Consider the following 16,595-nt stretch of genomic DNA (forward strand, 5'->3'; position numbering starts at 1 on the left):
ACTCAATGAGTATAACTTTCATACCCACTTGACCGGTTTCCATGCCATAACTATGTTAAACCTGCCTGTTTGCAACTTGCTACTCTGCCAGTTTCCCCTCCGTACTCTTAGCAGTCAATCTTTTAAATAAGATCCTGAAGTCGTTAAGGTTAAAATAACGGCTTATGTCACGAGAGAGCCGGCTTACAGAGAGCTAGGATAAACTCAACGGATTGTTGTAGTCTCTCCGCTATGTGGCCTGTTCATACTCTTAACAGTCAATCTTTTCAGTAAGACCCTAAACTCGTTAAGGTTAAACAACGGATTTATGTCACGTGAGAGCCAGCTTACGGGATGAAAGGCTATCATGGCAAGCTTCTTTGAAGAAAAAAATTGTGTTTTTTTTCAAAAACCAATCTATTTTTGTCGTGCCTTGCAGGTCGCCTTAACCAAAATTTTGAGTTATACACTCTTTATTTCTGTTTTGCAGAAACTTTTATAGATGAGAAGTTGTCGGGTCATATAGATCTGGGTTATATTGCTCCATGTTGAGTTTTATGAGGCTATAAGCTGCCAAAAAGGATCTTTTCAAAGATTGGATATGACTATAAGTCACCCTGGATTGTTCGGTTATTTAACTCGCCCATCGTGACTGTAAGTCGCCATTACAAGACATTGATGGATCTCTTATAGATTATATATCAAGCTTTCAAGAAAGTTTAGCAATATTGAAAGACCAGCTGTGCATATATAGGACAAACTAAAAGAGATTAAAGCCACTGCAGCGCAGTTGGCCAAACATGCATGAAGGCATGACATGACAGATAAATTGTTTTCAGCTAGACTATCTCAAGGCTACAGCTGAGCCCAACAAGTTTTCACTCAAGTGTTTTTGGAGTTACATCACTCTCTTGAGCCCGCCTCTGTGCTGTCCGGGTTAGACCCCGCCGGGTTACTGTCATCATGGCGCCTTGAGGTAGAAGCCTCCGGGTGATCCCGTGCCGGTTCTTCGTTGTCTACCATATGGAGATCACCCGATGTCCAGTCGATGTTGGTTAACGCCTCAAAGGTTGCCTCATCATTAAGAATAATACAAGGGTCAATATCAGGAGCAAAGATATGCTTACACCTTTGAGGGGTTAAGTCCACAATCTCACGCATTGGTGGATTAATACGAGCATTGTCGCTATCGTAAGTTGGCTGGTACTTGGTCAAACTCAGATCCTGTGCAAGTTTACACGCCAAGGGCTGAATCTCTTTGACACATTTAGTGAAGTCAGCCTCTTCAAAGATAGACCCGTCATCGTTGAAATCCGGACACCTGGCAGCCATCTCTTGCAGGTCTAAATCTGATTGCCAAGCTTTGGCCCGGCTTAGGGTAACAATGGCTCAGGCGCGGGCGGCTGATAATTTGAGCTCTTCAATTTGCCCTGGCACCATGGACAAATGATCCAGCACAGTCTTGATGAGGATTGGAGGCTTTTTTCCATTTGAGAGGGCCACAAGGATGCGCAGAGTGCCAGTATATAACTACTCACCCAATGAATAAACCGCCTTCAACTTCAACAACATGTTTTGACCAAGGCTTGCACTTCTCGCACCTGTTCAGAATTTTGCACATGAGTCACCAGGCAGGTTAGACATCATATCTTCTGAGTCGTCGAGCGGGTTAAAGAACTTTAAAGCAGAAAATGAGTTGCATGTTACACTTACCAAAGATGGCGGCTACCATTTGAGAGATGTGCTGTTTTAAGCCGGCCAGTTCCTCAATAACCGGCTTCAGCTCCTTTTCTGCATCTTCTGCTCTTTTCAACAATGAAGCTTTTTCAGTATCCCAGGCTGCTCTTTTAGCATTAAAACATGTCTGGATCTTCTCCACTTGCTCCTATGAAGCCTTCAACTTTGACTCAGCCTTGAGGGTCTCAGCTTGCTGAAGTTCTATATTTTTCTTCAAGTCGCCAAGTTGTGACTCCTGCAGGCTTAATGTCTCCTGCAAACAAAGAATTGAAACAATGGGTACAAGATCAATATATTGAGCAGCTTTGTTAAAAACAATTCAAGTCCCAAGCACATTGCAAGCAATATACTTGGCACTTGGGGGCTAATGTAGGTCATTTCAATTTATCTTATGACCCGGCTCAAAGATAAGCCGGCCCTTGGGGGCAGCATATTTGGTTCTCACAAGTCATTGCAAGACTCGGCTCATCTTTGCAAGAAAAACCGGTCCTTGGGGGCTACACATGATTCTTTACAAAGTTACTATTTTCAAAGACCCGTCTCATATTTGAAAAGATAAGCCGGCCCTTGGGGGCTACACTTTGGAAATTTTCACAAGTCTCAAGCATACTCAATAATCTTCCTATACTTAAGAGTTGGGGGCTACATGCAGGTAATGCTGAGAGTGGTTAAAATTATTCATACCTCATAAGTTGTGACTCATATACTTAAGAGTGGTTAAAATTACCTCCATGTAGTTAATATTATTCATGTACTTATCTTTGAATAATCTTCCTATACTTAGGAGTGGTTAAAATTATTCATACCTCATACTTCTGCCGCATCAGGTTGACTAAGCCGGCCTCCATATCCCGGTTTGTATGAAGGCGGCTTAAATAGCCCACATGCAACTCACTAGCATTGAATGTTGAACAGCTCTCAAGGTCCAATTTGGCTTTACCCTTCTCCAATGAGGGTATTTCTTCCTTAGTGAGTGCTTAGCTAGTACTCTAGAGACTTCGAGCGCCTTAAAGGCTGAGCTAATAATAGTGATGTCATCAACATCAGCAGCAGCAGGGCTTTTGTCGGTTGACTTGGCAGGAGAGGGCGGCTTAGAACTTGGCAGGTCATGGCTAGCCGCCGGGTTTATGTCAGTATCCATAGGCTCAAAGGCTGCAGCATCAGTCTATGGAGGTGGGTCATTCTGCTGGACAAGAGGATCTTCACGGATTGGATCGGAGCCTCAGGGGTCTCCAACACCTACTTCTCCATATCAGAAGCATCGGGGGCCTTGGAAGAGCCGCCCACCTTTTGTTTTTCGCACATCTTTGCTTTGCCCTTGTGACAAGAATACAAAGGTTTATGAGTATATGATAACAAGCTTTTTAACAACAAATGAAGACACTTACCCCTGAGCAGCAACAAAGACAAGAAGCTGCGTTCCAGTTGAGTCACCGGATGATGGAGGGCCTTTGGAAGAGACAAAGTTGGGCTATGAGGCACCTCATTGTAACGCTTCCGCGGAGCCGGCGTGTTAGATAAGCCGGCCATAAGTTCTTCAGCACCACCGCTCTGGGTCTGACGCCTGGACTCATGTTGTTGTTTCTTCAAAAGAAAGTTGGGGTCCAGATAAGAAAGAGGATGGGAAAATCTTACTTTCCGGATGACCCGCCGTGTTTTCTTTCTTTGCAAGGGTTTTGAGTCGGAAGAGATAGGAACTACCTCTTCTACATTGGCCTGGCTTGTCTCTGTGTCGTCCTGAGAGGAATCATCATCAACAAGTAGCATGGAAAAGAGACCAAGGGAGTCAAGTTCTACCTCTGACTCATCCAGCTCAAGTAGCTTTTCTACCGTTTTCTTCTTACGACGACTGGGAGCTTGAGTCTTCACCGCCTTAGTTTTCTTAGGTGGAGGAGCAACTATTATCTTCCTCTTCCAGATGGCGTGACTAGCCTGCATATATATATATATATATATATATATATATATATATATATATATATATATATATATATATATATAGACACACACACACACATGTTGGCAGTGATTTAAAAGGGGTAAAGTATAAACAATAAATGAGTGAGAAGAAGATATAAAAGTACTTACAGGAGGGGTCGGGTTAAGAGTGCAGAAGGGGTTCGGCCCCGCCTTATTACAGTTCTCTTGAGGCTCTCCAAGCAAATACATGACCGTTTCATTAACCTCCTTGTCAGTCAAAGGTTTCTGATTGTAACATTGTGGGTGATGTGGCTTGAACTACGTTGGTATTTCCTCAAAGAGGAAGGGATGATGCAGCACAACTACGGTAGGTATTTCCCTCAGTGATCAGACCAAGGTTATTGAACCAGCAGGAGAACCAAGCAACACTATGTAAACGGTACCTGCACACAAAGAACAAATACTTGCAACCCGACGTGTTAAAGGGGTTGTCAATCCTTTTTGGGTAACGGTGCTAGAAATTGCCAAAGTTGCAAGGATAAAAATTGTGATAGATCGGATAAATAGATCTCGATAAAACACAAAATAAAATAAAGCGCAAGAAAGTATTTTTTGGGTTTTTGATAATATAGATCTAAACATAAAAGATGCAAATAAAATAAAAGGGAAATAGCAATGTAGGTCTGAAAATATATGATGAGAAAATAGACCCGAGGGTCATAGATTTCACTAGTGGCTTCTCTCGAGGAAAATAGCATACAGTGGGTAAACAAATTACTGTTGGGCAGTTGATAGAACTTCAAATAATTATGACGATATCCAGGCAATGATCATTATATAGGCATCACGTCCAAGATTAGTAGACCGACTCTTGCCTGCATCTACTACTATTACTCCACACATCGACCGCTATCCAGCATGCATCTAGTGTATTAAGTTCATGGAGAAACGGAGTAATGCAATAAGAACGATGACATGATGTAGACAAGATCTATTCATGTAGGAATATACCCCATCTTGTTACCCTTAATAGCAATGATACATACGTGTCATTTCCCCTTGTGTCACTGGGATTGAGCACCGTAAGATTGAACCCATCACAAAGCACCTCTTCCCATGGCAAGAAACATCGATGTAGTCGGCCTAACTAAACCAAAGATTCGAAGAAGAAATACGAGGCTATAAGTAATCATGCATATAAGAGATCAAAACTCAAATAACTTTCATGGATAAAATATATCTGATCATAAACTCAAAGTTCATCGGATCCCAACAAACACACCGCAAAAAGAGTTACATCAAATAGATCTCCAAGAGACCATTGTATTGAGAATCAAAAGGAGTGAGGAAGCCACCTAGCTACTAATTACGGACCTGTAGGTCTACAATGAACTACTCACGCATCATCGGAGAGGCACCAATGAGGATGATGAACCCCTCCGTGATGGTTTCTAGATTGGATCTGTGGTTTCTGGAACTTGCGGTGGCATGAATTGTGTTCCGTCAACTCCCCTAGGGTTTTTGGATTTTCGAGGTATTTATAGAGCAAAGAGGCGGTGTGGGAGGCGGCCGAGGTGGGCACAAGCCACCAAGGCGTGCCTGGGCCCCCTGCTGCGCCCAGGTGGGTTGTGCTCCCTTCGGAGCCCCCCTCTGGTACTTCATTGGCCCAACTTGTGTCTTCTTGTCCAGAAAAAATCTCCAGAAATTTTCGCTGCGTTTGGACTCCATTTGGTATTGATTTTCTGCGAAGTAAAAAACAAGCAAAAACAGCAACTGGCACTAGGCACTATGTCAATAGGTTAGTCCCAAAAAATGATATAAAGTTGCTATAAAATGATTGGAAAACATCCAAGAATGATAATATAACAGCATGGAACAATCAATATATATATATATATATATATATGTTGGAGACTTATTAGCAGGTCATTCACATCACCAGTGTACTCACACATTAAGCCGCCGCGTCGGCTCAAAGGCAAGATTCTCCGGGATACCCAACAATGGGTCAAGTCGACTCCAGTTAAGCCATTGGCTATTAAGGCCCTTATCTTTGAAAAAGTAGGCACATATTGAGCGTGCTCTGCGGCAATCAATCGACCTGGAAGCTCAGTGTTGGTACTAAGCCGGTAGGGGAGATAACCCGGCAGGGGGTTCTCTTCAGGTGGGGCAGTGTCTTGGCAGTAAAACCAAGTGCGGTTCCAACCTTTGGGTGGCTTGGTAAGACGGCTGAGGGGAAGGTCACATCTCTTCGCCACTGGATGGAAACACCTCCAAGTTCTAGACCGGGTCCGTCTGTCATCTCGGTCTGGGAGTTGATGTAAAATAAATCCTTGAAGAGGTCAATGGTAGGATCTTCTCGTAGATACACCTCACAGAATACTTGGAACTGGCATAAGTTGGTGACGGAGTCGGGGCCGATGTCTTGAGGATGAAGGTTATAAAAATGCAAGGCATCCTAGAAAAACCTTGATCCGGGTGGTAAAAACCATGGAGAAGGTGGTCTACAAATATTACCACTTCACCCTCTCCGGGTTCTGGAGTAACTTCGGGACCAGGAACCCGCCAGTGAACGACTTCTTTAGCCGGTAAGGAGCCCATATCCATAAATTCATTGAGCATGATTTCTGAGACTTGGGAGGCTTCCCAAACACACGAAGTGGGAGCTTTTGTCATGATTGGCTAGATTAAAGAGCTGTGATCAAGGAATAAAGTTATGGCGAGTTAAAATTACAATGGTAAGCCACCTAAGTATTACATGGTGTTTCAGCAATAATAAGCTAACTATGATTAAAAGACTGCGTATTACAGCGAACCATTAAGAAATTATGAGCCGCCCTGGCCATGGATTAAAGTGAATATCAAGCTATGAGCCGGCAGCATGTTGGCGGGCTATGTTCTAAAACTGTGAGCTGGCAGCATGTTGGTGGGTTAAGTGAAAGAAGCAATATCTAGAATTTTTGGCGAGTTACGAATTCAGTGTTAAGCTGCCCGAAAGGTGAAGGGCGGGTCAATTATGTATGGATCTAAGATTGCTGCAATTTTGCTAAGTATGTGACCAATAGGTTTCACAAGTTTGCAGCTATGTTTTCGGATCTACGAACGGTGCAAAAAGGAAAATAATTGCTAGACCTAAAAAGCACACCAGCGGAAAAGCTAGTAAGTTATATATTGGTTCTGAAGAGGAAGCAATCTACACAAGATACAAGGTGAAAGTTAAACTGCTACCACACTATTTCTACTTCACTTTGGATTGGAATACCAGTTCTAGCCGGAAGAACAAGAAGAACCTAGATGAACACCAAAGAACTCCATGAACTCAGATGACCTAATGCAGATCTGAGGCAAGAGAAGAAGGGAACCTGACGACATTGAAAGAGAAAGGGCACGCACCGCTGAGCGCTGGATCGCAACAGGTCGATGCAGCAGCCTTGTCAGAGCAGCAGGTGAGGTTGGCTGGTGTGGTGGAGCTCCAATCGCGGTGGTCGCTGAGAGGAAGAAGAAGGAGAGGCGATGGGGGTAAAAGAGAAAAATAGGCAACCCCCATGCTTATTTATAAAGGACAATGGAACAGTGAAACGGTAGGCCCGAAGATCGAGGAGGCATCATAATTATCACAACAGAGGGGGCACCTCGATTTTTGGAATGGTTGTTTAATGCAAAGATCTGTTGTGATGTCATGAGGTTTTTTCTGAAATTATGAAGATGACATCATCCTATTTTGTATGGTGGGTCATGAAGATCTATTCAAGGCTAAAGTGTTAGAAGAACCAAAGAAGACTTGCCAAACCGGAGAGTGAAGATTGACCTGAATAGGTTCAAATCAATGTGGGCCCTAATGTTGGGGATATAACCCCATGGTGTGACCTTCCCAGGAGGGGCTGGGTTACACTGTTGGCGACTAAATGATGAAGCCTAAGCAGGACCAAGAAGCCAAGACATGAAGCCTGGAGGCGGCTTACAAGGCGGGCCAACTAAACGCCCAAGACCCGGAGATGGTGCGTGAACCGGAGGTGCAAGACGCCCGACTACGACTTGCCTAGCAAGGCAAGGCGACTTAGAACCAGGGTCAGTCATGGTGTATGACCCGACCTGGACTCTTGTAAGCCCAGAGCCTCGACCGGTGTATATAAAGGCGATTCCCTCGACGGGTTAAACTTAAGTGACAATCAAGCAAATCCGCACTCTTGTAATCAATACTCAGGCAATACAACTCAAAGCCAAACGTATGCTTTTACCTCAATCATGAGGGGCCGAACCTAGGTAAACTCGTGTCTCTTGTCCCGCTCAACCCCTTTAAGCTAATCACCGTAGCCATGGCCTCCCAGCTAAGTCCTTGATGACCCACAAGTATAGGGGATCAATCGTAGTCCTTTCGATAAGTAAGAGTGTCGAACCCAACAAGGAGCAGAAGGAAATGGCAAGTGGTTTTCATCAAGGTATTTTCTGCAAGCACTGAAATTGTTAGTAACAGGTAGTTTGATAGGAAGATAATTTGTAACGAGCAAGTAACAGTAACGGTAAATAAAGTGCAGCAAGGTAGCCCAATCCTTTGGTGACAAAGGACAGGCCAAAACAGTACCTTATAATAAGCAAAGCATTCTCGAGGGTACACGTGAATTTCATCTAGTCACTTTCATGTTTCATCATGTTGGTTTGATTTGTGTTCGCTACTTTGATAATTTGATATGTGGGTGGACCGGTGCTTAGGTGTTGTTCTTACTTGAACAAACCTCCTACTTATGATTAACCCCCTCACAAGCATCCGCAACTACGATAAAAGTATTAAGATAAAATCTAACCATAGCATTAAACTTTTGGATCCAAATCGGTCCCTTATGAAGTTGCGCATAAACTAGGGTTTAAGCTTCTATCACTCTAGCAACCCATCATCTAATAACTACTCCACAATGCATTCCCTTAGGCCAAAATATGGTGAAGTGTCATGTAGTCAACGTTCACATGACACCACTAAGGGAATCACAACATACATATCATCAAAATATCAAACACGTATCAAGTTCACATGATTACTTGCAACAAGATTTCTCCTGTGACCTCAAGAACAAAAGTAACTACTCATAAATGATAATCATGCTCAAGATTAGAGGGTTATTAAATAACATAATGGATCTGAACATATAATCTTCCACCAAATAAACCATATGGTAATCAACTACAAGATGTAATCAACACTACTAGTCACCCCCAAGCACCAATCTAAGGTTCCGGTACAAAGATTGAACACAGGAGATGAACTAGGGTTTGAGAGGAGATGGTGTTGTTGAACATGTTGATGGAGATTTCCCTTCGCAAGATGGGAGAGTTGTTGGTGGTGATGATGATGATTTCCCCCTCCAGGAGGGAAGTTCCCCTAGCAGAATCGCTCTGCCGAAGGGCAAAAGTGCTCCTGCCCAAGTTCCGCCTCAAGATGGCGGCGCTTCGTCCCGAAAGTCCTCTCCTTATTTTTATAGGTCAAAATGACTTATATACTAGAAGAGGGGCACCGGAGGTGGACTGAGGACGGAACAACCCACCAGGGCACGCCTGGGGTGCCTCGCGCACCCATGTGGATTGTGTCCACCTGGTGGGCCCCCTCCGGTACTCGCCTGGGGGGCCTGGTGCGCCCATGTGGATCGTGCCCACCTGGTGGGCCCCCTCCGGTAGTTATTTTCTCTAGTATTTTTTATATATTGCAAAATAATTCTCCATAAATTTTCAGCTCATTTGGAGATGTGCAACATAGGAAACTCTGACTTAGCTTTTTCAGGTCCAGAATTCCAGCTGTCGACATTCTCCCTCTTTGTGTAAACCTTGCATATTATGAGAAAAAAGACATTAGAATTACTCTATAAAGCATTATTATGCATAAAACATTATAAATAATAGTAGTAAAACATGATGCAAAATGGGCGTATCAACTCCCCCAAGCTTAGACCTCGCTTATCCTCAAGCAAAAACCAAAATCGAAAAACATGTCCAGATGCTTAGAGAGAGAGGTGTCAATAAAAACAAAATACAGACATATATGCATCATGCATATTATCATAACAACAACAAACTTTAGCATAAAGCTTTATCATAGAACTTTCATCATATAACTTCTTATGAACAAGTAACAATTCATCACAACATTGAAGTATAAAGCATAAAATCTATTGAAAACCAACAAACTGTGTTCTCAGTCAACTTTGCAACTACAATTCATCATATTTTCAGGAAGGGTCATGCATCAGAGCCTTTTGGCAAGTCCACATACTCAACAAGCATATAGTCTTCTATGAGTGCTAACACTCACCGCATACACATGAGAAAAAAGTTTCAACCGGACACATAGGAAGATAGGGGCTTATAGTTTCGCCTCCCAACATATTCACCCCAAGGGTGATGTCAACAATAATAACTCATGCTCACCCATATCCAACTAGATATATGTTCCGAGATCTTTCCTCACCACATGATGCTTGTAAAAGAGAAAATAAAAATGAATGAGGAAGAATACTTTGACTCTTGCATAAAAGTAAATACATAAAAGTAAAAGATAGGCCCTTCGCATAGGGAAGCAGAGGTTGGCATGCACTTTTGGTTGTATGCTCGATCTCTTAGTGCAAAAGAACGTCACGATATATGCTACTTCTTGAGCTTGCGTTGGTTTTTCCCTTGAAGAGGAAAGGGTGATGCAACAAAGTAGAGCAAGTATTTCCCTCAGTTTTGAGAACCAAGGTATCAATCCAGTAGGAGACAATGCACAAGTCACTGAATACTTGCACAAACAAACAACAACTTGCACCCAAAGCAATAAAGGGGTTGTTAATCCCTTCACGGTTACTTGCAAAGGTGAGATCTGATAGAGATAGATAAATGGTAAAGTAAATATTTTTGGTTTATAGATCGGAAAGTAAAAGATTGCAAAGGAAGTAAATCGGAAACTAATATTGTAGATCGGAAACTTATATGATGGAAAATAGAAACTTGTATGATGGAAAATAGAAACTTGTATGATGGAAAATAGACCCGAGGGCCATAGGTTTCACTAGAGGCTTCTCTCAAGATAGAAAAATATTACGGTGGGTGAACAAATTACTACCGAGCAATTGATAGAAAAGTGGAAAGTTATGACAATATCTAAGGCAATGATCACGAATATAGGCATCACGTCCGTGTCAAGTAGACCGAAACGATTCTGCATCTACTACTATTACTCCACACATTGACCGCTATCCAGCATGCATCTAGAGTATTAAGTTCATAAAGAACGGAGTAACACATTAACCAAGATGACATGATGTAGAGGAATTAACTCAAGCAATATGATGAAAACCCCATCTTTTTATCCTCGATGGCAACAATACAATATGTGCCTTGCTGCCCCTACTGTTGCTGGGAAAGGATACCGCAAGATTGAACCCAAAGCTAAGCACTTCTCCCATTGCAAGAAAAAACAATCTAGTTGGCCAAACCAAATCGATAGTTCGAAGAGACTAGCAAAGATATCAAATCATTCATATAAGAATTCAGAGAAGATTCAAATAATATTCATAGATAAGTTGATCATAAATCCACAATTCATCGGATCTCGGCAAACGCACCGCAAAAAGGTATTACATCGAATAGATCTCCAAGAACATCGAGGAGAACATGGTATTGAGAATCAAAGAGAGAGGAGAAGCCATCTAGCTACTAGCTATGGACCTGTAGGTCTGTGGTAAACTACTCACGCTTCATCGGAAGGCCAATGGTGTTGATGTAGAAGCCCCCCGTGATCGAATCCCCCTCCGGCAGGACGCCGGAAAAGGCCCCTAGATGGGATCTCATGGGTACAGAATGTTGCGGAGGTGGAAAAGTGTTTTTGTGGCTATCTTTGTTGGTTTTGGGATATATGAGAATATATAGGTGAAGAATCTAGGTCGGTGGAGTCACGAGGGTCCCACAAGGGTGGGGGCGTGCCCTACCCCTGGGTGCGCCCTCCGTCCTTGTGGCCGCCTCGTGGCTTCTCTGACTTGCACTCCAAGTCCTCTGGATGTCTTCTGGTCCAAGAAAAATCATCGCAAAAGTTTTATTCCGTTTGGACTCTGTTTGGTATATTCCTAAAGTGACAAAAATATTATTGCAGATTTTTCAGAGTCTGTTTACTTACAGTATCACGTACCTCCTCTTTTTCACGATTCTGGAGTGTTCCAGAAGGTTTCCTTTATGTGTTCCTCCGATGTCATAGTTTCGATAATATTGCTTTCAACATTAATGGGTGTGGTACCTGAGATATAATGTTTTATTCTTTGCTCATTGACAATCTTAGGGTTGGTACCTTTGGCATTATTTATTTTGATAGCTCCAGAATGATAAATCTCTTCGATAATATATGGTCCTTCCCATTTGGAGAGAAGTTTCCCTGCAAAGAATCTGAAATGAGAGTTGTACAAAAGAACATATTCTCCAACTTTAAATTCCCAATTTTGGATTATTTTGTCATGCCACCTTTTAACTTTTTCTTTAAATAACTTGGTATTTTCATAGGCTTGGGTTCTCCATTCATCTAGTGAGCTAATATCAAATAACCTCTTTTCACCGGCAAGTTTGAAATCATAGTTGAGTTCTTTGATTCCCCAGTAAGCTCTATGTTCTAACTTGAGAGGCAAATGACAAACTTTTCTATAAACCATTTTATAAGGAGACATACCCATATGATTTTTATAAGCTCTTCTATAAGCCCAAAGTACATCATCCAATTTCTTAGACCAATTCTTTTGGGGGCTATTAACAATTTTTTTGTAATATTAGTTTTATTCTTTATTGCTAAGTTCAACTTGACCACTAGACTGAGGGTGATAAGGTGATGCAATTCTATGGTTGACATCATATTTAGCAAGCATTTTTTGGAAACACCATGAATAAAGTGTTAACCACCATCAATCATTAAATATCCAGGGACTCCAAACCTTGGGAAAATAACTTCTTTAAGCATTTTAATGGAAGTGTTATGATCAACACTACTAGTTGGAATATCTTCTACCCACTTAGTAACATAATCAACAGCAACCAAAATATGTGTATACCCATTAGAGGAAGGAAAAGGTCCAAATCAAAACCCAAACATCAAATGGTTCAACAACAAGTGAATAATTCATAGGCATTTCTTGACGCTTACCGATCTTACCAATTTTTTAACATTCATCACAAGATAAAACAAACTTACGAGCATCCTTGGAGAGAGTAGGCCAATGAAAACCAGATTATAGTACCCTATGAGCAGTCCTATCTACCGCATGGTGTCCTCCATAAGCTTCAGAATGACATTTTCGTAGGATTTGTCCCTGTTCATGCTCAGGTACACAACGTCTAATAGTACCATCTACTCCTTATTTATAAAGATGTGGGTCATCCCAAAAGTAATGTCTTAAATCATAGAAGATTTTTTTCTTTTGCTGGTATGTGAAACTAGGTGGCATGTATTTAGCAACAATATAATTAGCATAGTCAGCATACCAAGGAGTGTTATGAGAAACATTTATTGCAGCTAATTGCTCATCAGGAAAAGTATCATCAATAGGTTGTGGGTCATCAAGAACATTTTCTAACCTAGACAAGTTGTCAGCTACGGGGTTCTCAGCTCCTTTCCTATCAGTGATATGTAATTCAAATTCTTGTAGCAAGAGAGCCCACCTAATGAGTGTAGGTTTAGCATCTTTCTTTTCCATAAGATATTTTATAGCAGCATGATCGGTGTGAACAATTACTCTGGAATCAACAATATATGATCTAAATTTATCACAAGCAAACACAATTGGTAAAAAAATTCTTTTTCAGTAGTAGCATAATTTCTTTGGGCACTTGCTACCTCTTGAGCACTACGTTGGATTTCCTCGAAGAGGAAAGGATGATGCAGCAAAGTAGCATAAGTATTTCCCTCAGTTTTTGAGAACCAAGGTATCAATCCAGTAGGAGGTTGCGCGCGCGTCCCCTAGTACCTGCACAAAGCAAATAACTCCTCGCAACCAACGCGATAAGGGGTTGTCAATCCCTTCACGGTCACTTACAAGAGTGAGATCTGATAGATATGATAAGATAATACTTTTGGTATTTTTGTGATAAAGATGCAAAGTAAAATAAAAGCAAAGTAAAAAGCAAAGGAAATAACTAAGTATTGGAAGATTAATATGATGAAGATAGACCCGGGGGCCATAGGTTTCACTAGTGGCTTCTCTCAAGAGCATAAGTATTCTACGGTGGGTGAACGAATTACTGTTGAGCAATTGACAGAATTGAGCATAGTTATGAGAATATCTAGGTATGATCATGTATATAGGCATCACGTCCGAGACAAGTAGACCAACTCCTGCCTGCATCTACTACTATTACTCCACTCATCGACCGCTATCCAGCATGCATCTAGAGTATTAAGTTCATGAAAATAGAGTAACGCCTTAAGCAAGATGACATGATGTAGAGGGATAAATTCATGCAGTATGATAAAAAAAACCATCTTGTTATCCTTGATGGCAACAATACAATACGTGCCTTGTTGCCCCTACTGTCACTGGGAAAGGACACCGCAAGATTGAACCCAAAGCTAAGCACTTCTCCCATTGCAAGAAAGATCAATCTAGTAGGCCAAACCAAACTGATAATTCGAAGAGACTTGCAAAGATAACCAATCATACATAAAAGAATTCAGAGAAGATTCAAATATTGTTCATAGATAGACTTGATCATAAACCCACAATTCATCGATCTCAACAAACACACCGCAAAAAGAAGATTACATCGAATAGATCTCCACAAGAGAGGGGGAGAACATTGTATTGAGATCCAAAAAGAGAGAAGAAGCCATCTAGCTAATAACTATGGACCCGAAGGTCTGAGGTAAACTACTCACACTTCATCGGAGAGGCTATAGTGTTGATGTAGAAGCCTCCGTGATGGATACCCCCTCCGGCGGAGCTCCGAAATAGGCCCCAAGATGGGATCTCGTGGATACAGAAAGTTGCCGTGGTGGAATTAGGGTTTTGGCTCCGTATCTGATCGTTTGGGGGTACGTAGGTATATATAGGAGGAAGGAGTACGTCGGTGGAGCAGCAGGGGGCCTACGAGGGTGGAGGGCGCGCTTGGGGGGTAGGTGCGCCCCCTACCTCGAGGCCTCCTCCTTCATTTCTTAACGTGGGGTCCAAGTCTCCTAGATCATATTCGGTGAGAAAATCACGTTTCCGAAGGTTTCATTCCGTTTGGACTCCATTTGATATTCCTTTTCTTCGAAACCCTAAAATAGGCAAAAACAGCAATTCTGGGCTGGGCCTCCGGTTAATAGGTTAGTCCCAAAAATAATATAAAAGTGGATAATAAAGCCCAATAATGTCCAAAATAGTAGATAATATAGCATGGAGCAATAAAAATTATAGATATGTTGGAGACGTATCAAGCATCCCCAAGCTTAATACTTGGCATACTTTTAATGTAATTCTTCTTAATTGTGGTATGAATATTCAGATCCGAAAGATTCAAGATAAAAGTTTATATTGACATAAAAATATTAATACTTCAAGCATACTAACAAAGCAATCATGTCTTCTCAAAATAACATGGCCAAAGAAAGTTATCCCTACAAAATCATATAGTCTGGCTAGGCTCTATATTCACCACACAAAGTATTTAAATCATGCACAACCCCAATGACAACCCAAGCAATTGTTTCATACTTTTGACATTCTCAAAACTTTTTCAATCTTCACGCAATACATGAGCGTGAGCCATGGATATAGCACTATAGGTGGAATAGAATGGTGGTTGTGGAGAAGACAAAAAGGGAGAAGATAGTCTCACATCAACTAGGTGTATCAATGGGCTATGGAGATGCCCATCAATAGATATCAATGTGAGTGAGTAGGGATTGCCATGCAATGGATGCACTAGAGCTATAAGTATATGAAAGCTCAAAAAGAAACTAAGTGGGTGTGCATCCAACTCGCTTGCTCACGAAGGCCTAGGGCAATTTGAGGAAGCCCATCATTGGAATATACAAGCCAAGTTCTATAATGAAAAATTCCCACAAGTATATGGAAGTGACGAAATGAGAGACTCTCTACTATGAAGATCATGGTGCTACTTTGAAGCACAAGTGTGATAAAAGGATAGTACCATTGCCCCTTCTCTCTTTTTCTCTTTTTTTATTTGGGACTTTTCTTTTTTATGGCCTCTTTTCTTTCTTCTTTTTTTATTTTTCATCTGGAGTCTCATCCCGATTTGTGGGGGAATCATAGTCTCCATCATCCTTTCCTCACTTGGGACAATGCTCTAATAATGATGATGTAACACCCCGGATGTAAATTTCCCAATTTGTACTCCAACTCTTGCTGTTTCCGGCGTTAAGTTAATTTATTTTCTCAGGTTCGGGTCTTTGTCTCTGTGTGTTGTTGTCGTTGTCATGCATCTCATATCATGTCATCATGTGCATTGCATTTGCATACGTGTTTGTCTCATGCATTCGAGCATTTTCCCCGTTGTCTGTTTTGCATTCCGGCGCTTCGTTCTCCTCCGGTGGTCAATTCTACCTTTCTTTCGTGTGTGGGGATTAAACATTTCCGGATTGGACCGAGACTTGCCAAGCGGCCTTGGTTTACTACCGGTAGACCGCCTGTCAAGTTTCGTATCATTTGGACTTCGTTTGATACTCCAACGGTTAACCGAGGGACCGAAAAGGCCTCGTGTGTGTTGCAGCCCAACACCCCTCCAATTTGGCCCAAAACCCACCTAACTCTGCTCCATCATCTAGAGCGTTCGATCACGATCGCGTGGCCGAAAACCGCACCTCATTTGGACTCTCCTAGCTCCCTCTATGCCTATATAAAGACCCCTCCGAATCCGGATCTTCCTCTCCCCCCGAAACCCTAATTTTCCCCTCGCGCACCCGGACACGTCCGGCTGTCACCGGACAAAGCCGCCGCCGCCCGCATGTGCCTATCAGGCGC

This window comes from Triticum dicoccoides, chromosome 7A (assembly GCF_002162155.2).
Source record: "Triticum dicoccoides isolate Atlit2015 ecotype Zavitan chromosome 7A, WEW_v2.0, whole genome shotgun sequence".
NCBI classification, from domain to species: domain Eukaryota; kingdom Viridiplantae; phylum Streptophyta; class Magnoliopsida; order Poales; family Poaceae; genus Triticum; species Triticum dicoccoides.